This window comes from Pseudorca crassidens, chromosome 3, assembly GCF_039906515.1.
Source record: "Pseudorca crassidens isolate mPseCra1 chromosome 3, mPseCra1.hap1, whole genome shotgun sequence".
Taxonomy (NCBI): Eukaryota; Metazoa; Chordata; class Mammalia; order Artiodactyla; family Delphinidae; genus Pseudorca; species Pseudorca crassidens.
Window position 1 is genome coordinate 50113041 of NC_090298.1, and position 20892 is coordinate 50133932.

Below are 20892 nucleotides of genomic sequence, written 5' to 3' on the forward strand. Positions count from 1 at the left end.
GTGGTTCAGCACAGATTTTAATTTTCCTTCCAGATCCATGGCAAACTCAAGTTGCAATATGCTGCTTAGTCCTGTCCATCTATCTCTTGAAGAGCTGAAAGAAAAGTCACAATAGTGTAAGCTTTCTGTGAGATTTTATACTTCTACTGAGTGAAATGCAGGCTTCCCTGTATCCATGGTGGTATTGGTCTGATATCTTTTCCTCTGCCTATTATCCTGTCTAGTGACATGAGTCACCCAAGCCCCCTGGGCAACATTTTCATCTGATTTATCTAATTAAAGGAGAGAGAGGCCAAGGATTGGTGTCAGGCTAGTGGCCCAGCTAAACCATTTGAGTAAGAGTCTTTGAAACATGTTAGAGAAATATCTGAAGTCAATTTCTGATGAATAAAAGAAAACAGATATAATTGGGAAGATAAATTCAGAAAAAAGAGAGAAAAAAAACTTGCTTATCTTCATTGTAACTTATCAAGTTTTTCTTTCTGTCAAACCTGAGGATAAGAGCAGTGATGTAATTCTCCTTAAATACGGAATACTCAGGAAGAGATTGAGTCTGAATGGCTAAAAGTCACTCCTGTTGAGATATGTTCTTATAAGATCAAGGTCTGATTTTTACAATAATACTGCTAGTAATGTCCTGTAAGTGTGCTAATCTGTATAATAGGGAACTTCTTGGTTTTGAAAAAAATGTTTTCTACTTTCCATGAGTGGCTCGTGTTTGATGCTTTCTCTGGAGTTTACACGAGTTACGAAAGTGGGACATGGTGGTATGGAGCTTCATGATCCTAATTATTTCTATTCTTCCACTTTTGCCCCTATCCATCATAATTTGCCTTGGAATGTGAAGAGGAGATAAGGCAGAGTGCAGAAGAACAGCATGGGCACTTAACATCAGAAATGTTTAAATCTTCCTCACACAGATCCCCAGTTGAAATATTTTTTTCTTTCTTTGTTTTCTTATTAGTCATCCATTTTATACACATCAGTGTATACATGTCAATCCCAATCTCCCAATTCATCACAGCACCCTCCCCGACCCCCCCCCCCCACTGCTTTCCCCCCTTGGTGTCCATACGTTTATTCCCTACTTCTGTGTCTCAATTTCTGCTCTGCAAACTGGTTCATCTGTACCATTTTCTAGATTCCACATATATGCGTTAATATATGATATTTGTTTTTCTCTTTCTGACTTACTTCACTCTGTATGACAGTCTCTAGATCCATCCACGTCTCAACAAATGACCCAATTTCATTCCTTTTCATGGCTGAGTAATATTCCATTGTATATATGTACCATACCTTCTTTATCCATTCATCTGTCAATGGGCATTTAGGTTGCTTCCATGACCTGGCTATTGTAAATAGTGCTGCAATGAACATTGGGGTGCATGTGTCTTTTTGAATTATGGTTTTCTCTGGGTATATGCCCAGCAGTGGGATTGCTGGGTCATATGGTAATTCTATTTTTAGTTTTTTAAGTAACTTCCATACTGTTCTCCCCAGTGGCTGTATCAATTTACATTCCCACCAACAGTGCAAGAGGATTCCCTTTTCTCCACACCCTCTCCAGCATTTGTTCTTTGTAGATTTTCTGATGATGCCCATTCTAACTGGTGTGAGGTGATACCTCATTGTACTTTTTATTTGTATTTCTCTAATAATTAGTGATGTTGAGCAGCTTTTCATGTGCATCTTGGCCATCTGTATGTCTTCTATGGAGAAATGTCTATTTAGGTCTTCGTCCCATTTTTGGATTGGGTTATTTGTTTTTTTTAATATTGAGCTGCATGAGCTGTTTATATATTTTGGAGATTAGTCCTTTGTCTGATGATTCATTTGCAAATAGTTTCTCCCATTCTGAGGGTTGTCTTTTGGTCTTGTTTATGGTTTCCTTTGGTGTGCACAAGCTTTTAAGTTTCATTAGGCCCCATTTGTATATATTTGTTTTTATTTCCATTACTCTAGGAGGTGGATCAAAAAAGATCTTGCTGTGATTTATGTCAAAGAGTGTTCTTCCGATGTTTTCCTCTAAGAGTTTTATAGTGTCTGGTCTTACATTTAGGTCTCGAATCCTTTTTTTTTTTTTTCCCCAGTATGCGGGCCTCTCACCGTTGTGGCCTCTTCTGTTGCGGAGCACAGGCTCCTGACACGCAGGCTCAGCAGCCATGGCTAACGGGCCCAGCTGCTCCATGGCATGTGGGATCTTCCCGGACTAGGGCACAAACCCGTGTCCCCTGCATCGACAGGTGGACTCTCAACCACTGCGCCACCAGGGAAGCCCTCGAATCCATTTTGAGTTTATTTTTGTGTATGGTGTTAGGGAGTGTTCTAATTTCATCCTCTTACATGTAGTTGTCCAGTTTTCCCAGCACCACTTATTGAAGAGACTGTCTTTTCTCCATTGTATATGCTTGCCTCCTTTGTCATAGATTAGTTGACCATAGGTGTGTGGGTTTATCTCTGGGCTTTCTATCCTGTTCCATTGATCTATATTTCTCTTTTTGTGCCAGTACCATATTACCTTGATTACTGTAGCTTTGTAGTATAGTTTGAAGTCTGGGAGCCTGATTCCTCCAGCTCTGTTTTTCTTTCTCAAGATTGCTTTGGCTATTTGAGGTCTTTTGTGTTTCCATACAAATTGTGAAAATTTTGTTCTAGCTCTGTGAAAAATGCCATTGGTAGTTTGATAGGGATTGCACTGACTATGTAGATTGCTTTCGATAGTATAATCATTTTTACAACGTTGATTCTTCCAATCCAAGAACATGGTATGTCTCTCCATCTGTTGGTATCATCTTTAATTTCTTTTATCAGTGTCTTATAGTTTTCTGCATACAGGTCTTTTGTCTCCCTAGGTAGGTTTATTCCTAGGTATTTTATTCTTTTTGTTGCAGTGGTAAATGGGAGTGTTTCCTTAATTTCTCTTTCAGATTTTTCATCATTAGTGTATAGGAATGCAAGAGATTTCTGTGCATTAATTTTATATCCTGCAACTCTACTAAATTCATTGATTAGCTCTAGTAGTTTTCTGGTGGCATCTTGAGGATTCTCTATGTATAGTGTCATGTCATCTGCAAACAGTGACAGTTTTACTTCTTCTTTTCCAATTTGCATTCCATTCATTTCTTTTTCTTCTCTGACTGCCGTGGCTTGGACTTCCAAATCTATGTTGAATAACAGTGGTGAGAGTGGACATCCTTGTCTTCTTCCTTATCTTAGACGAAATGCTTTCAGTTTTTTAACCATTGAGAATGATGTTTGCTGTGGGTTTGTCGTATATGGCCTTTATTATGTTGAGGTAGGTTCCCTCTATGCCCACTTTCTGGAGAGTTTTTATCTTAAATGGGTGTTGAATTTTGTCAAAAGCTTTTTCTGCATCTATTGAGATGACCATATAGTTTTTACTCTTCAATTTGTTAATATGGTGTATCACATTGATTGATTTTTGTATATTGAAGAATCCTTGCATCTCTGGGATAAATCCCACTTGATCATGGTGTATGATCCTTTTAATGTGTTGTTGGATTCTGTTTGCTAGTATTTTGTTGAGGATTTTTGCATCTATATTCATCAGTGGTATTGGTCTGTAGTTTTCTTTTTTTGTAGTATCTTTGTCTGGTTTTGGTATCAGGGTGATGGTGGCCTCATAGAATGAGTTTGGGAGTGTTCCTTCCTCTGCAATTTTTTGGAAGAGTTTGAGAAGGATGGGTGTTATCTCTTCTCTATATGTTGATAAAATTCACCTGTGAAGCCATCTGGTCCTGGACTTTTGTTTGTTGGAAGATTTTTAATCACAGTTTCAATTTCATTACTTGTGATTGGTCTGTTCATATTTTCTATTTCTTCCTGGTTCAGTCTTAGGAGGTTATACCTTTCTAAGAATTTGTCCATTTCTTCCAGGTTGTCCATTTTATTGGCATAGAGTTGCTTGTAGTAGTCTCTTAGGATGCTTTGTATTTCTGCGGTGTCTGTTGTAACTTCTCCTTTTTCATTTCTAATTTTATTGATTTGAGTGCTCTCCCTCTTTTTCTTGATGAGTCTGGCTAATGGTTTATCAATTTTGTTTATCTTCTCAAAGAACCAGCTTTTAGTTTTATTGATCTTTGCTATTGTTTTCTTTGTTTCTATTTCATTTATTTCTGCTCTGATCTTTATGATTTCTTTCCTTCTGCTAACTTTGGGTTTTGTTTGTTCTTCTTTATCTAGTTCCTTTAGGTGTAAGGTTAGATTGTTTATTTGAGATTTTTCTTGTTTCTTGAGGTAGGCTTGTATAGCTATAAACTTCTCCCTTAGAACTGCTTTTGCTGCATCCCATAGGTTTTGCATCGTCGTGTTTTCATTGTCATTTGTCTGTAGGTAGTTTTTGATTTCCTCTTTGATTTCTTCAGTGATCTTTTGGTTATTTAGTAACGTATTGTTTAGCCTCCATGTGTTTGTGTTTTTTACATTTTTTTCCCTGTAATTGATTTATAATCTCATAGCGTTGTGGTCAGAAAAGATGCTTGGTATGATTTCAATTTTCTTAAATTTACTGAGGCTTGATTTGTGATGCAAGATGTGATCTATCCTGGAGAATGTTCCGTGCGCACTTGAGAAGAAAGTGTAATCTGCTGTTTTTGGATGGAATGTCCTATAAATATCAATTAAATCTATCTGGTCTATTGTGTCATTTAAAGCTTGTGTTTCCTTATTAATTTTCTGTTTGATCTGTCCATTGGTGTAAGTGGGGTGTTAAAGAGGCCCATTATTATTGTGTTACTGTCGATTTCCTCTTTTATAGCTGTTAACAGTTGCCTTATGTATTGAGGTGCTCCTATGTTGGGTGCATAAATATTTATAATTGTTATATCTCCTTCTTGGATTGATCCCTTAATCATTATCCAGTGTCCTGTCTTGTCTCTTGTTGAAAGTTTATTTGGATTCTTTAACCTCTATGTAGCAATGGTTTCAAAGGCCAATGGCCAATGGTATTCAACTCTGCCTATATATTAGGAGGAGGTGTGTGGGGGGCCGTTGTGGGGTGGTGGTGGGCTGCATACATGTGTGTGTTGTGCAGGGCTGAAAAATACTGATACCAAGGCCTTGCTCCAGATCTATTATATAAGAATTGCTGGCATTGGGGCCTGGGCAGTTGTGTTTTAAAGTCTGGAGAAGGAGAGCAGGGACATCCAAGGTATTAGCATTTAGAGGAATTGCTGAGCATGATAGGAACCTCAACAACCTGCCTGCTCTCAGTCTTACAGTTTTCTGGAGGCATGAAAAATATAACTCAAATGAGGTTGCAGACTTCAGATTCTTTGAAATGACAGGTAAATTCAGGCACATTGTAGAAAACAATATTGTTTGACAATCTGTACTTTACAGACACCTTTAGTAACTGCTTCTTGGAGTCAACCTTTAGGCCAGTGGTTCTCAAACTTGAGTGTACATCAGAGTCACCTGGATGGCTTGTTAAAACCCAAACTGCTGGGGCCCACCCCCAGAATTTCTGATTTAGTAAATCTACAGTAGATCCCTGGAATTTCCATTTCTCACAAGTTCCCAGGTGATGCTGATGCTGATGTTACTGGTCTGGGAACTATGCTTGCTTTAAAGAATAGCTTAGGAGAGGTGTACTTTTCAATCATAGTTGATTGTTTCTTGGTTCAGTCAGATCCATCTCTTAATAAAATAATTATTTTATTCTTAACAGTTATGGGTTATTAAAATGGCATAGATATATAAACATAGGGAACTTAGGGCTGTGGACCTAGGAAGCTTCAATGATCAGAAGGGGACAGTGCATCTTTTCCAAAGTCCATTTGTAAGTCATCTGTTCAGAGTGAAAGGTGTTTTATCCCCAAAGGAGCAGTGCCTTGAGTGGGTGCTGGGATGCTTATTCAATCCATACAGCCTAATCAACTGGTGTGCTGGTTTTCAAATTATATGTATCAATTAATTGTAACTGAGTTTTATTACTTTTGCTTCTTCACCTTTGCAGTGTAAATTTTAATTTTTATATAGATTGTTGGAGATTTAACTCTGAACTCAAGGAGATTTTTCCCAGTCTGTCCATAACTTGTTATGGAAATATTTCTGGTCATAGATAAACTCAACTCCAAATGGAAAGTTGTCATTAAAGTTTTAAGTTAGAAGCAATTACCTTTGAAATATGTTTGTAACAAAATATGTTTGTATGCTCCCTGCCACTGACTCTACTTTTCTTCTGAGGCCATTCAAGATGGCTGTTCTCTTGCTGTCTGTATATCCCCTGCTCTACCAGTCCCTGCCTCACTCCCATGACTATCCAATCCTCCTAATTATAGGGCATAATCAGTAACTGCCTACATTCCTGCCCCTGCCCTAGTCATTCGTTTCCCTGGTAACAGATGAGTCAACACAACGTCAATTCCCTCTATAAATGGTAGCCTCTTTCTCTCCCAAGTAGTGAAGAGTGCTGCCACGTCCTGCCTGCTGTCTGCTGTACACAGTGGGGGTGTCACTCCAGGACCCTTTGTTTCAGGTGTGTAAGATCCTCTGTACAATATACTGTTGCTGTGTCTGTAGCTGTCTCTGGGTTCTTTCTTAGGTCTTGAGGCTGGGCAACTATAAGGCCTGGGGGGTAGCCCAACAGAGGCTAAGGGAAACAGCAATATTTGTTTAGCTTAAATTAGAAAACCTGACATTGATATTGAATACTTGGGAGTAGTTATCTGCAAACTTTTTTTTTTGTGAGAAAGTGTTTGAATTATTTCAGTATCTTTAAAACTTAAGTTTTCTATTTCTGTTGCAACAGTGTTGGCTTTTTTAAATTTTTGAGTAATTTATCCATTTAACTTTGGTCAGCATCTTGATCAGAGTATAGTAGACTATTGTTGGAGGAGGTCTTGTGAGCTGGACCCTGGCAATTGGAGGCTCTTCACCCCCTCCCCTGTCTAGGAATATACATTCTGTCCACTGTTCCTACAGTGGGATTCGGTTTCAAGGATAAAACCTTGAGAGAGTAAGGAGTGATTGAGACCACCTGAACTCAATATGGGGTTGAACCCAATTAGGACCTCTATATAAACTCTTAAGATTCTGGTGGGTTGGTGTGGAGATCTGCTCGTCTTATGACCACCTAAGACAAGCCCTGTATGTAAGTTCTGTTGCTTATTGTTGTAAAACTGCCACCTACCAATTTGGAGTGGTCTGCCTCTTTTTCTGTTCTCTCTTTGCCCTCTAGTTTCAGATTTTACCTGGCAACTCCCAAAGGTGTTCCCCAGCCACACCATTTCCCTTAGCCTCTGTTGGGCTGAACTGTAATACTGAGAGTCTTTATAGTTCTTTATTTTTTCCACTGCTACTTAATAGGACAGAAGGAACAAGAAATATTTGGAGGCTTTATGTACCAGTTTTAATTTTGGTAAAAAATGAAAAACATGCTTACTTGATATGTAATGTAGTTAAGATTCTCCCAGAAATGGCTTTCTGAAGGACCTGGGAGCCATTCCTTTAAAATGTAATCAAGAAAGGTAGCATCCCTATCTCCTCGTCTCTGTCAGAGGGTCAGAGCCTAACTTCAGTGGGTCCATTGCTCCAAGATGTAAAACTACCTCCCATCATAAAGATAGGAGACGCTTATTTTCCTTTGGCTAAAGCAAATTAGCAAACACAGGTGGCCACCATAATTACCAGGTGAAGTTAAGATGGACTATGCACGACACATGGTGCTGTCAAGTCATCTTGCTTGAGGACTAGTTATTGTTCACCTTGAACATGTGGTTAATGGGCTGTATGTTCTTGGCTACATAAAAGGGGAAGATTTCTTTCTGTCTTCACAGTCCCTTAGCAGACTGACTGTGATGCACTTATATTCTGGCTTAATGTTCATTCAATAATAAACTCTGTTTCTACTTTTGTGAAAAGTTTTCTGGGTTGGCAGAAGGTTTTGTCTTGGATTTATATTTCTCCAATATATTTGCTATGTTTGCATGTGCTATATAATATAACCCTCTGAACTATGCATTTTTATGTCAATGTTTTGAAACAGAAAGCTTAAGTTCAGAGAAATTGACTTACCAAAGTTCATATAACTTATAAATGAAGAATATAATTTGAACTTTTATTTTTTTTAGCTCCACAGTCTTTTATTTCATTGTGCCACATTTCTCATAAGCAGATATATCACTTATTTATATGTTGTCATACTGCATTCAATAACATTGACTTGTTGTTGACATGAGAATTACTAAGGTTTACTTGCTAAATGTGCTCAATTGACTTATGGGCCAAGTCAGATGGAAGACAATTCTCTTCATTTATGCCTGGAGCAATAGTGAGGAGCATATTTATCTCCAAAAGCATGAATTCAAGTCCTTTATTTAAAGTACCTAGACTGCAAAGCAACCATAAACAGTTGGAATACTACCTGTTAAACTAATACCTTAAAAAAATTTAAAATTTTTTTTCTAACCTTCTTTACCAATGTAAACAAACCAAAACTTACTACCTGGTGTTTGTGCTTGCTTGTTTTTTTTTTTTTTTTTTTGCCTCAGGTTCTGCATTCAAATAATGATATCTTTGGAAGTACTCATGAATTTAAATAGCATTTCCTGACTAAAGAAATCCTTGTAAGAACTAAACACTAATGTTTATTAAGATAAAACATTGTTATATGTAATTGATTTTAAATTATTCTAGTACCCACATTTTTAATATTTCTTTTCTATTTCTCTGACTTTTCTCTTTACACCTTTGAAAAAGAGTTTTGTTTTGTATATTCTTAAGTTCATATGAATTCAAAATGTTGAAGTATGTTAGCTGCTTTTTTATTGAAGTATAGTTGATTTACAATATTAGTTTCAGGTATACAACATAGTGATTCAATATTTTTACAGATTATACTCCATTTACAGTTACTCCAAAACAATGGCTATATTTCCCTGTGCTGCAAAAGGGTATATTATCTGCTTCTTGCAGTTTCCAAAAAGTCCTACAAGAGAGGTGAACTCTTGCTAGAGCTAGCCTTTCTGCAGATGGAAATGGCAAAGTCTTCATCTTATAAGGCACCTGCCTCAGATGAGGTCTTTGCAAGGTGTCCAGGCAAGTGAAGTCTGGCTCTCCATCAAGAAGGTGGGATCTGCTACAATTGGCCGAGGGGGTTCAAGTTTCTCAGTTTCTTTCATGCAAATGAGTCTTTCCCAGGTATCAGGGTCCCACTCTCTATTAGGGTCCTGGTTTTGATGCAGAAGTCCTGCTGAGGCTATCATTCATCTTGTAGGTGTCCTACCAGTACCTTTAAAGTCTGAACCTGAAATTTTCCCCACACTTGGACCTGCAAAGGGTCTTAAATATTGCTATGAGGCTTTCTGATTTTCACAGTATGCCTTGAATTGAGTTGAATAACCCAAACCTGTGTTTGCTTTAAAAAAAAAAACCTCTAAAAACAGTTAACCAAAGGCAGCCAATTCTATAGACCTTATTACCATTGACCCCAAACCTTTCAGGTGCTATCCCTACCTCATAAACCAGTGCTTCACTTTCACCTGTAACTTGTCCTAATCTGCAGAGGATTAGAGTGTTATAATTATGATGCTTCTGCAGCCAGTTCTGATCACCACTCCACCTATTGACACCACCTACCAATTTGGAGTGGTCTGCCTCTTTTTCTGTTCTCTCTTTGCCCTCTAGTTTCAGATTTTACCTGGCAACTCTAAATTTATAATTTAGCTAGTTTATGCTAACCTGAGGACTCTCCCAAACTAAGGATCTCCCGTCTAGGGCCACTCTCTAGACCAGCTATCTTAACCTGAGTCCCCCCAAAAGCAGAACCTGAGACAAAGCCTGCCTTTCAGGTAGGTTAATTTAGAATGTGCTTCCAGAGACCCAGAGATGGGGGGGATGGGAAGAATAAATCAAGAAAGGAAGGAAAGTATATCCCAAGTAACATCTTTGGGCTGGTTACTGCTGTAGAAAAGTGGGACTCAGTTCTGTTGGGGACTCTTGGAAAAATGGTGTGGATTTTTCCACGTTCCATTCAAAACGTGAGGTTAACATTTATCAGAAAGTCCCTCTGTTAGTTTTCTCTTGCTGCTGTAACAAATTACCACAAACTAGCAGCAACACTCATTTACTATCTCACTCTTTCGTATATCAGAAATCAAGGTATTGGCAGGGCTGTAGTCTTCTCTGGAGATGCTAGGAGAATCTATCTCCCTGTTCATTCAGGTTTCTAGCAGAATTCAGTTCTTGCTTTTTATTATTTTCAGAAGATCCAAGTTTCCACCAATATCATTTTCCCACAACCTGAATAATTTCCTTTAGCATTTATCATAGTGCAATTATATTGGTAATAAGTCTTCTTAGTTTTCTTTTACCTGGAAATCTTTAGTTTGCCTTCATTCTTGAAGGAAAATATCCTGTATATCTAGGATAAAGATATCATAGAATCCTTGTTAGACCCCAAAAAAAACCAAAACCAAAAACAAACCAGTTTTCAGCACTACAGAGAGATTTTCTCACTCTTCATGGTTTCTGATGAGAAATCAGCCATTAATTGGATCATTTGTCCCCTGTATATAACGCTTTTTCTTACTGCTTTCAAGAGTTGTTCCTTATCTTTGATTTTCACCATTTTGCCTATGATGAGCCTCATAACAGGTTCTTTGTGTTCTGCTTGATGTTTAATATCTTCTTTTTGAAAAATACTATATTTCAATAAATTGGGAAAGTTTCAACTGTTATTTTATATTTTTTCTGCCTCACTTTCTCCTCCTGGTATATCAATTATATGTATATTAGATCATTTGATACCATCTAATCAGTTCTTGAGACTATTTTTTTTTCTCAATATTTTATCTCCGTGTTCTTTGCCTTGAACAATTTTCTATTTCTTCCATTCACCAAAAGTTTTACTTCCTTGGTGATAATTATAAGAGCCATTTAAAATTTCTTATAGTTAGCTCCAACATTTGTTCATCTCTGGGTCAGACCTGACTTTTTTTTCCTTTTCTCCTTTGTATTTTCTTGGTTTTTCTCGTGTTGAATAATTTTGGATTGCATTCAAGATATTATGAATGTTGGAAAGATTCTAGCTTCTGTTATCTGTGATAAGGATCATTTCCTTTGCAGCAGGTACTTGGCTTGTCTGGATTTGAACTAAGCTCTGCTGCATGGGTATCAGATATGGTCTCAGTTGAGAGCTTTTGTCTTTAATTCAGGTGCTTTGAGCCTATTCTGCTTTGAGCATGTTCAGGTTCAGTTGGAGATACTGACAGAAGAGTTTGGGGATCCCCTTTATGGTTTTTGCCACTTCAGAACTGCCATAATTCCTTCAGAGTTTGACATTGCCTAGCTTCACTTTTCTGGTTCCCCAGACCAGAGAGAGTGGGACTTTCTCCATGTGAGACTCTCTCACCACTGTGTGTTCCATGTGCATGTATTTGGTCCTAGGTTAAGGCCACAAAAGATGGAAACATAGTCATGGAGCATGCCATATTCCCCATTCCAAGTGAGTGTGCACTTTCCACCAGACTCTGTTATCTTCATTCTCCAGTACCTTCAGATATTTGCTTTTTGTATTATGTCTAAGTTTTATAGTTGTTTTCTGCAGAGGGGTCCATCTGGTAGCCTTAGTGTCCTACTTGAAAGTGAAATTTCCAGTGAAATCTGGTCCTGGGCTGTTAGAGACACAGTGGTCATCGTTTGTTCCCTTTTTACTTCTCTCTCAGAAAGAGACAATATTCTCAGGAGTATGGGCTCTCTGCACACTGGTGATCCCTCTAAGCAAAGAAGACATGGACACCACATGCTAGTGGGTTCACTTTCAAGATTTAGGCTCAAATTCTACAAGTACAAAAATATTCTAGTTGGTATTCAGCTGCCTTAGTAGTAAAGCCATAGTCCTCATTCATTCACTTATTCATTTCCCTTATTTAACAAATACTGAGTGTCTACTATGTGCCTGGCACAACACTGTTATTTTAGTTATGACAGTGAACAGTATATACATGGCCTCTCCTATTACAGTTAATGTTCTATCAGGAAAGACATTATAATTAATGAGATATAAGATATAATAGGGAGAATACATGTTGTTATAGAAGCCCACCTAAAGGATTTATAATTTAGCTAAGTTGTCTAGTGATGGTTCTATGCTGAAGTGATAAAGTTGATAGCTGAAAGGCAACTTGGAACTATCCGAGTGAAGAAGAAGAAGAAAGGAAAAAAATAGCACATACAGAGAGATTATTTGCAAAGGCCCTCAGGAAAGTAAAAATATAGAAGACTCAAATACATAAAAAGAAGAAGAGTGGTATAGCATAGAGTATGGGGAAAAGGGTGGTGAGATATGTGGGGTTAAAAGGACTGGGCAGTAGGGGGCAGGTCATGATGTGTCATGTAATATATGTGTGCTGGGTGTCTTCCAATATGTCCCTTACTTTTTGCACTGGAGGTCAACATGTATGGATTATATCAATGGTTCCTGTGCCTGTAGTTCCTGTGCCAATGAGGACCCCAGACAGTAGACTGGAAGGCAGGAGGAGAGTGATATCAGGGTATTTATTTCCCTACTGTCCTTCCTATGAAATAGCCTTGAAGTAGTTGTGTTCCATAGCTTGAAGTCCCTCCTAATCTCAAGGAGGCTTCCTCCACCTGATTGTTTTCTCTCTTTTCTGCCTAGGGATAACAATAATCCCAGACTCCTAAATGCTCTGCAAAGTCAGGGAAGCAGAACCGCTATGGATATTATGAAATAAGGGATTTATTATAGGAATAAGACCTTCCACAATGGTGGGAGAAGCTGGGGAAATAACGGTCCATGGGGAGAGTTAGAGGATGAGAGAGAAGTCATAAATCAGCCCTTCTGAAGCACTGGTACAGGTGTGTAAATCAAAACTTCTCAGGCAATCTGGGATGCCAGTCACTTTCAGCTCGTGGACTGGGGTGATGATGGAGCCACAGGGGAAAAGTCTGCATTTAACAGGGATCCTGAGGTAGCAGTTGGGAAGGACAGCTGGAACTGGGGCAAGGACCAGCTGGGACCCATCTGTACCTCTGTATCTGTCCTTTACCACTGTAAAACACTTGCCGTTGGATTGTAATGGCCTCTGCCTCACTTCTGTCTTCCAGATCTCAAAATAAACTTCTTTTCTGGTCAACTCACATCCATAACCATACAGTGAAGGAGATTCTGAAAAATGTGGTTCTAGCTTAGCCATATTGACACGATGCAATCTCACCACACTATTCCTTATGGTTTCCTGATGTTATACCCTATAGTACCTAAATAAGTCATTACTTATAAGATCCACCTGAAATGATACTAATTTGAATGTGTCATGTCTTTCCCATTGGGACCCTGGATGATACACCATTAATTGGATTTATTCTCAGGAAAATTGAAATTATTCTCAGGAAAATTGAAATTTATTTCAATTTATTTATTCTCAGGATTTATTCTCAGGAAAATTGAAAACTATTGGAATTTGAGCAGGGCAATAATGGAACAGAGTTGTATGTTTAGAGATTATTTTATTTTTATTTATTTAATTTTTTAACATCTTTATTGGGGTATAATTGCTTTACAATGGTGTGTTAGTTTCTGCTTTATAACAAAGTGAATCAGTTGAGAGATTATTTTAGATGCAGCATATAAAGAATGAAACAGAGGACCGAGGTTGTGTTGGCTATGAATGGAATTGAAAAAATTCAGAGGCACAGAGATCAAGACCATTTAGGAATCTCTTGCGATTATCCATATGAATGGCCATGGTGATGAAGGAAACTGGGCAGATTTAAAAGACAGTGACATCAGGTAGAATGAGTGGATTTGATGACTAATGAGGGTGGTGTTTCTGTGCAGACTGACATAATAGGTACCACTGAGGGAGATACAGTTGTCACATCTAAGAGAAACATTCATAAATACAAGCTGATATGAATGAAAATACAATATTAGAAAAGTGGGCATAACTTATATTGTAAAATGTACAAAAATGTAACTGCTTGTATATTCTTAAGCCCCCCTTTCTGCTGATAGTAGAAGAGAAAGGAAAACTTGCCAGTTAGAGGTAACTCTTCTGGCCTTAAGCAGTCTGTTTCAGTTTAACTGAACATCCTTTGGGTAAACTCTTCTCTAGGTCTGTCTCTCCCCTGCTTTGTGCCTCCCAACTCGTGGAGAAAGCTTGTGGAAAGCTTCACCATAGCGTTAAGGGAGGGGCATGTTAGTCTTCTCTGAGGGCTCTGGCTGACCTTGACTACAGTCACTGAAGCAAAGTCTGGGCTTGTATAAGTTCTAGCATGCTCTTTTGTTACAGGCAAGGTATGATGGCTTTTTCTACAGTGTTCTTGAAAGCATGGTTTAATCCCTGAAGCCTGGCTGCAGCACCATCTGATCAAGCATTTAAGTTTCTTTGTCTTTCTGTTTCAATGCCACTTTTGTCCTTTGTTATGATGAAAGAGTTTCCACAGCCACTCACGGACATTTGAGATAATCTGGATTCTTTTAACATGACACAGAAGATCAGAGAAACTTGAGTTCAATCTTCCAGGACCATCTATCTCGATGCATTTCTGTCCTTGGAGCTCTTCCTCCTGTGTCATATTGTAAGGATGTATATCACCAGCTTGACAATCTGACAATTCCCCAGATGTTTTTTCTCAACAATGTCTCTCCCCAGAAACTCAGGGTTCATAATTCCCCTAGTCTTATACTTCCATATCTCTTTACAATCCAAAATGCACAAGATTTCTACTTCTTCTTCCTGTCAAGTAGGAACTTTTCCTTTGTCATATTATCTATCCTTTCAAAAGTAGTACTTTAAAAAACCAATGAGCCAAACAACTTTTGGGTTTAGATATATAATGGGGAGACTTCCTCTGTAAACATGGCCTAGCTTCAAGACTATTAGAGATAACTATGGACTGAGGAAATTAAATTTGCAACCAAAAGCTGAGTAATACTGTCTTTGTTTTAAGCTATATTTATTGGTCTTTGCACTGATGTAAGGAGTGTCCTTGGGTCAATAGCTGAAGTTTCCAAAAGGCAAAGGGAATAAAAAATTCTGAGTTTGATATATAAAAAATAAACCAACACCTTCCCATTCAGGATGTTGGTGTAATCTGTCATACAGCATTGTAAGTCAAAAGCACATGGAAATCTATAGAGAATTGGACAGTTGAAATAATGGATACATTTGGCCCCATCTCTATAAAACCTGTAGAGTTTTGATTCTATAACACCCAGTATTACATACTTCATTTAAATTTAAACATATTTCTTTACTGTATAACAGCAAGTAGATGGCTTTTAGCTTTGTTCCCTGGCTCATGTGGAATGGAGACCGGAGTTTTTATGTTAGATACTGCCTGACACTGAGCTCTTTCCTTGGACTAGAAGGAAGTATTATAAAACAAATCTATGGAAGAAAGGGCAAGAAACCTCTCTAGGTATTGAATTAGAACATTTACTGAGGAAAATGTTGCTGCATTTAGAAAAAGAAAATCATTTATTTCAAAACTTAGAAATGAAGGCTAGTATGTTCACTATGAAGTATTTGTTTCTCCTTTGTGAGTTGCCATTCACATGGCACACAAAGCAATCTCCCAGAGAAGAGGAGACAGGCAATAAGCACCAGATTCTGAAAACCTTAGCTATGAGATATTATCCCCCTACTTTGAAGGTTTTTTTCTTGTTGACATTTAATGATTCTGAAGGTTTACTGGTTACTTTGTCATTCTATAATTCAATCAAGTTGAGTTAAAATATTTAAATATGCCAGAAACATATATCAATGAACACTGCTAAGGGGTAGAGAGAGGGTGGAAGGTCTTTCCATTTTGGAAGAATTCAGATGCCCTGGAGTATTAAAAGTCATTATTATAAAAACCCTGGCATTCTTTCCAGCTGGTCTTTTGTGATACTGATATAAGCTAAAGGATTACTGAAAAATAGAGATGTCTCTAAAGCAATAGGTCTTTGTAACTTAGAATGGGACCTCTGATGCCTCAGAAATGAACTAAGAAAGAAATAAAGACATTGGAATCTTCATTTGAGTTATTCGTTGAGCATGGTGCTACCCATGGGGTGGGTTAGCATTCATAAAAGATGTTTCCCCCTGACATGCTTGCATAAGGAAGACATTGCTTACTATGATTATATTTTTCACTGGTTTCTCTCAGACATTGTTTTCATCTCCAGAACATTTTGTTTGTCCCCAAATGACTTCTAAAATATGTGGATTTTCAGAATTTGGGAAAACTCAAGAAATTTTAAAGCCAATACTTTATAGGAAGGGCATAGGACAATAAGAAAGATAAGTTTTAGGAAGTGTAAGAGAAGATTGAGAAGCTATGGTAAGCCACTTGGTATAGAAATATACTGAAATATTGAAATCCCATCTCTAAAATGACCTTGGGATTATAAATTTAGAGTATATATTTCTAAATAGGGGACAACTCATTATGCTGAGCTAGAATAAGAGACTGATGCCAACTGTGAAGTAATTGGTTGAGAGCACTGTCAACATTGTTTTGCCCAGGCAGTACTTTTCGGGTCCATGTGATTTAATAAAAATATCAACAAAATATCAGGACTACATTGGATACAGTGGGAATGAGAATGGACTGGTGAGAGGGTTGAATGTCTCTTTCTCCCGCTTTGCCATGCACATATCAGCCCTGGAAGCCTGTGTTTGATGACCCATTTTGATAGGCAGTGATGGCAGTAGTTTGAATGATGACTAACACCATGACACTCAGCAACACTTTAAGTCCCCTCTATTTCACAGATGGGAAGGTATTCACTTGTTCCTGGCTCTCACTTGAATGGCTATTTCATATTCGTAGATAGGTATGACACCCCTATTACTTATGTTTAGATGCCAGTAGCAACTCACTATTTTAAACTAGTTGACAGAGAAAATATTTGCAAATTCTAAAATGTGTCTTGTCTTTCAGTTGCATTAAGCAGATGAGGAACATTGTTGCCTTAAACATGGGAATTTTCTAACACATGCATGAATTTTCAAAATTATACTAGTATCCTGGAGTTCTACCACATGCTTGACATCATGTTACATCTATTCTCAGAAAGTGAAATTATCCCTTTTAAAAAAAAAACAAAAAAATTGTCCCAGTGTGAAGACAGTATATTAATAGATATTCAGGGGCCAGAAGAACACCAGAAGGCAGATGCACGGGGTTGAGAACATGTTTTACGGACAGCTTTGATAAATCAGCAACTGAAAAGCCTACAAATTAGAAGTTCTGCGGGGACTGAAAACACTATCTGACATACTATTAAAGCTAATTTGTTTATGTTAAGGAAATAAAGAATAATTATAGACAAAGCTAACAGAAACTGCCATCACAGGCTTAATGAAATGCTTCCCGTGACATTTTGCAAATTATTTGTCAATTGTTGCTGTGCTGATGGAAGTGGCTGGTGTGGTCAGTTGACCATTTCATTGTTGTTCTTTACTATTCTTGCAGTTGTTATGTTAACACACAATCCTAGAGAAAAACTTTCTTGTTCTGAGGGAGAAGACCATGTATTCCCTTCGTTATTATCTCTTTTTTCCCTAAATAATCATACAGACATCATATTCCTCCTTGTAGTCTTTCGGATTGGGAAATGTGCTTCAATATAGTGGTTTGGTTGTTGATCAACTGTGTTCACTTGGTCCCCTTGCTCATGATTCTAATATCAAATAAACTTAGTTAAATTACTTCCGGTTTTAATGATCAGAGGCACTTCAAGTTGAATCAACGAATTAAGTACTCTCACGGCCTCTGGTTTACTCATGGCTTCTATTGCTAACTGCTTCTGTGTACTACCCTATCTTAGTATATAAGCATTTGGGATATGCCAGCAGCCACCAACTACATTATCTCTAAAGATTGTGTGTTCAAAATCTCCAACACAGAGATGTTATTCGGTTAGTTAGACATTTTTGACCCTGTTGGGCAAATCTGTCATGCCAGATCACTTCAGGTGCTACTGGCCATAAAGATATTGGCTGCCTATGGGGGAGGCGTAGATCTCTGTTTTACTCTGCTGTGGCTAGGATGGTTGAGTCACATAGTCAGTCTACCTTTTAAGGAGCTCCGAAAATGCACATAGAGCATAATAGACTCCTTCTTAATACCCACAGAAATGTAAAATCCTGCATCATAAAGAACAGCTTCCACAGTTGTTTGCCATGTTTTAGATCCTGAACTAAGTACATCATACATCTTGAGACATACCAGTCTCATAACAGGACAAAGTATTATTATCAACAAGGAAGTTTAGCCTGAGGAAAGTCAAATAATATGCCCAATGGTATAATATCAGTAAGTGATACAGCCAGTACTTGAACTACATTCCAGGTAATTTATAATCCTAATTTCCTTGCCTACCACACTATGCTGTATCTGAGGTTATGGGAAAGTAGAGAGCTAAGAGGAGTTGGCTATGCTTTTGCTACCAATTTGCTAGACATATCACTCAAAGTCCTTTAATATGTAAGTTCTCCCATTTGGAAGAGTTTGCTGTGGTTAGGCAATGATATTATTCTTCTTTAAAAGAGAATCTATATGAAGATTGAGTGAGAGTTTTATATAAAGCCTCTAATACAGTTCTTGGCACAAAATAGGCCCTTAGTACATTATTATCGTTGGGGTCGTCAGTCTACTACTTCCAGGTAAAATTACATCATGCATAGATAAACTCCTTTACAAAGGCACAGCACAGATGCAGCCATACCCATTGAAATCCTCCTGTTTCCAGTGGCTTGTTTTTATTTTATCATTGATCGTTTCTCTTTCTCCCCTCTTTTCTAGGCTGGACCTTTAGGTATATGTAGCTGAGTTGTGTTCCTTTCCTAATAATAATATATCACTGGGGTAATGGAGAAGGAACTCTGTAGAGTGCTTGTTGGCATGAAAGGACTTTTATCCTTAAATATGTCCTCAAATAGGAAAGGTAAAACAAGCTGATTGTGTGATGGAGAAATTAAATTAAATCATTAACTCTTCATTCATCCAACCAGTATTAATACTTGCCACGTGCTAGATGCTGCGAGCATGTTATACAGTAATGTGTAATCTGTTACCTGAATGTGAAATCTTTTTGATTCTGATGCAAAGAGTCTTCAGCTTAGCATAAAACTAAGCTGACGGGCTTCCCTGGTGGCGCAGTGGTTGAGAGTCCGCCTGCCGATGCAGGGGACACGGGTTCGTGCCCCAGTCCGGGAAGATCCCGCATGCTGCGGAGCGGCTGGGCCCGTGAGCCGTGGCCGCTGGGCCTGTGCGTCCGGAGCATGTGCTCCGCAATGGGAGAGGCCACAGCAGTGAGAGGCCCGCATACTAAAAAAAAAAAAAAAACTAAGCTGACTTATTGGTTAATTATTATTTCTAGCTCATCATTTTTATACAGGGTCCCAACACAGGGACTCATCACCCGTGATTCACAAATTGAAAATTCTACAACATATAGTATATTGTGGGTGATTTATAGTATCTCTTCCCATCAGCCACAAGAAAAATTGTAAGCAATAAAGATGCTCATATAAGAAACAAAAAGTATATAATAAAAAAATTAAAAGCCATATACAGCAAGTGCTAACTTGGTTATTTTCACATTTTGAGGACTATAGATAATTCATATAAATGGGCATGTTTTTATTCTAATTATTTATGCTTCCAGTTCCAAGGCATTAGTCTTTTTAAAAAGGTATATAATTGAGGCCTGAGGAACTAGGCAACATATTTATCCAAGCATTACAGGGCTTTAGAATATGTTAAGAATCAACACAATTAAACTTCGAGATATTACTGCCTTGCTACTTTAAAAATGAGCTATTTTTAAAAATATACCCAGGGAAGCACTTTTTTAAAAGCAATTCTGCTTATCTGTAAAATGTACATTTTAGGTTTGATATCAAGGTTTGAGCTAGTTGTTTCTACTTACTAAAATGGAAAACTGACTCAAATCTTGGTTTGCATCAAATAATTCAATATGTTACATGTAGCTAGGACTGAGATTTACATCAGTGAGAACATGTTCGAAAAGGGTGAATTTTGATTAGGTCCCAAGAGGAAAAGCACTTCAGGATCTGTTTGTGTGTATGTGTGTGTTTACACTTACACTTACATTTGCATTTGTACTAAAATTCATAGGCTTTTATGTTCTTGTTTGTTAAAATGCAGCGGATTCCATAATCTTGGGAGCTCTATTTTTATACAGAAATTAGAAACCAATAGTATAGATACAGCAACATGTTATGTTGAAGCAGTCACTTTACTTTTGGAGTTCTGGACAAGGTGAATGCACCAAAGGAGAAATAAAGTATCATTACCCCAACCACACACAACACTCTTGTGTTCCTTGGCTCCCATAGAAGATAATCAGAAAGGGCAGAGGAACTCTCTAAATAATAGAAGCTATTTCTTCCATATCAATTGGAAAGCCTTATTGTATTTGTGCCCAGCAATTGTGCTGATCAATGAAAAGAGACGGTTTTTTGATTAAAGCAATCATTGATACTTTAATGAAATAACTATTATACAGAAGATACTGCATTGAGAAATGGGCTCTGAACTTATGAAATTTATAGTTTAGCTGAGAAGATGAGATAGGTAGGGTTGACATTAATTATACATAGTATATGCTAATTAGTGAACACATAGCTTGGACCAGTAGGTCCTAAATATCATCAGAAGCATCAGGAAATGTTTTCACTCTCCTCCCTCCTTCCCGCCCTTCCTCCCTTCTCTATGGAGACTTCAGTTTTCTCCAAAGAAGAACATTCTAGTCTCCTGGCTGGCCACCAATGTCCCTAGAACTGGCTGGTGGTGGATGGGTGAGAGGGGAGTTGGGGAGGCCTCATCCTTCATTATGAAGACTTTCATATATTCCTTTTCTTGTCAGTTAGGGGCCTTTTCCCT

The 20892-nt window shown here is 37.9% G+C and overlaps 1 long non-coding RNA gene across 1 annotated transcript in view; it reads left to right on the forward strand.

Annotated features, from left to right (window-relative positions):
* The first annotated feature begins 6413 nt into the window (after positions 1–6413).
* Positions 6414–20892, forward strand: part of LOC137220702 (uncharacterized) — an 89940-nt gene continuing 75461 nt past the window's right edge. Inside the window, exon 1 of the long non-coding RNA XR_010941751.1 lies at positions 6414–6502. This is a non-coding gene — a long non-coding RNA (uncharacterized lncRNA). The remainder of the gene's footprint in view (positions 6503–20892) is intronic.